This window comes from Sapajus apella, unplaced genomic scaffold (genome assembly GCF_009761245.1).
Source record: "Sapajus apella isolate SASKATOON/1434 unplaced genomic scaffold, GSC_monkey_1.0 scaffold77, whole genome shotgun sequence".
Taxonomy (NCBI): domain Eukaryota; kingdom Metazoa; phylum Chordata; class Mammalia; order Primates; family Cebidae; genus Sapajus; species Sapajus apella.
Genome location: NW_022437017.1, coordinates 7,649,641 through 7,651,787, shown reverse-complemented (window position 1 = coordinate 7,651,787; position 2,147 = coordinate 7,649,641). Strand labels below are relative to the sequence as shown.

General features: G+C 49.3%; 1 protein-coding gene across 1 annotated transcript in view; it reads right to left on the bottom strand.

Moving 5' to 3' along the window:
* Positions 1–2,147, bottom strand: part of CACTIN (cactin, spliceosome C complex subunit) — a 16,193-nt gene that overhangs the window by 12,875 nt on the left and 1,171 nt on the right. The gene's annotated exons all lie outside the window — the stretch shown is intronic.

Genomic DNA, 2,147 nt, shown 5'->3' with positions numbered 1-2,147 from the left:
CCCAGGCTGGAGTGCAATGGCGCGATCTCGGCTCACCGCAACCTCCGTCTCCTGGGTTCAGGCAATTCTCCTGCCTCAGCCTCCTGAGTAGCTGGGATTACAGGCACGCGCCACCACGCCCAGCTAATGTTTTGTATTTTTAGTAGAGATGGGGTTTCACCATGTTGACCAGGATGGTCTCGATCTCTTGATCTTGTGATCCACCCGCCTCGGCCTCCCAAAGTGCTGGGATTACAGGCTTGAGCCACCGCGCCCGGCTGTTATTTGTTTTGAGACAGAGTCTCACTCTGTCACCCAGGCTGGAGTACAATGGTGTGATCTCGGCTTACTGCAACCTCTGCCTCCTGGGTTCAGGTGATTCTTCTGCCTCAGCCTCCCGAGTAGCTGGGACTACAGGTGCGTGCCACAAGGCCTGGCTAATTTGTGTGTGTGTGTTTTTAGTACAGACAGGGTTTCACCATCTTGGCCAGGCTGGTCTTGAACTCTTGACCTTGTGATCTGCCTGCCTCGGCCTCCCAAAGTGCTGGGATTACAGGCGTGAGCCACTGTGCCCGGCCGTTTATTTTTATTTATTAGAGACAAGGTCTATATTTTTATTTATTATGGACAGGGTGTCCCTCTGTCACCCAGGCTGGAATGCAGTGGCACAATCAGAGCTCACTGGAGCCTTGACCTCCTGGGCTCAAGCCATCCACTTACCTCAGCTTCCTGAGTAGCTGGGACTACAGGTGCACACTACCACGCCCAGCTAACTTTTCACATATTTTTGTACAGAGGGGGTCTTGCTATGTTGCCCAGGGTGGTCTTGAGCTCAGGAGCTCAGGCAATCCTCCTGTCTCAGCCTCCCCAAGTCTTGGGATTACAGATGTGAGCCACTGCACCCAGCTATGTTTACAGGTCTTTATACACAGACAACAGCCAAATGTTTTGTTAAATGCTCTATCCACTAAGATTATGTCAAAAAACCTAAACCAGGCAGGCCACGGTGGCTCATGCCTGTAATCCCAGCACTTTGGGAGGCCAATGCAGATGGATCACGACTTCAGGAGTTCAAGACTAGCCTGCCCAAAATGGTGAAACCCCGTCTCTATTGAAAAAAAAAAAAAAAAAAAAAAAAAAAAAAAAAATTAGCCAGGCATGGTGGTGGACACCTGTAATCCCAGCTATGCGGGAGGCTGAGGCAGAGAACTGCTTGAACCCGGGAGGCAGAGGTTGCAGTGAGCTGAAATAGTGCCAGAGCTCTTAAATATCGGCCACAAATTTGACTGACTTTTCATAAACATTAATTCTAATTACATACCTATTGTGGCAAATTATTGCGAATAATTCCAATACCAGAAAACGGCAGATGAAAAAACACAAAGATGACATTAGCAAGACTTACGGCATGTAATCCCAGCACTTTAGGAGGCCAAGGTAGGCGGCTCACTTGAGGCCAGGAGTTCAAGACCTACCTGGCCAAGATGAAGAAACCCATCTCTACTAAAACTACAAAAATTAGCCAGATGTGACACGCGCCTGTAATCCCAGCTACTCGGGACACTGAGGCTGAAGAATCGCTTGATCTCAGGACGCAGAGGCTGCAGTGAGCTGAGTTTGAGCCACTGCACCTTAGCCTGACAACGGAGCAACACTTTGTCTTAAAAAAAGAAAAAGAGCCAGGTGCAGTGGCTCACGCCTGTAATCCTGGCACTTTGGGAGACCGAGGTGGGTGGATCACCTGAGGTCAGGAGTTCAAGACCAGCCTGGACATCATGGTGAAACCTCATCTTGTAAAAAAAAAAAAAAAAACCAACCGAAATGCCCATCGACGATAGACTGGATAGGGAAAATGTGGCACATATACACCATGGAATATTATGCAGCCATCAAAAACGATAAGTTTGGGTCCTTTGTAGGGACATGGATGAACCTGGAAACCATCATTCTCAGCAAACTGACAGAAGAGCAGAAGATCAAACACCGCATGTTCTCACTCATAGGCGGGTGTTGAACAATGAGAACACATGGACACAGGGAGGGGAGCGCTACACACTGGGGTCAGTTGGGGGGAAATAGGGGAGGGACAGTGGGGGGTGGGGAGCTGGGGAGAGATAGCAAGGGGAGAAATGCCAGATATAGGTGATGGGGAGGAAGGCAGCAAATCA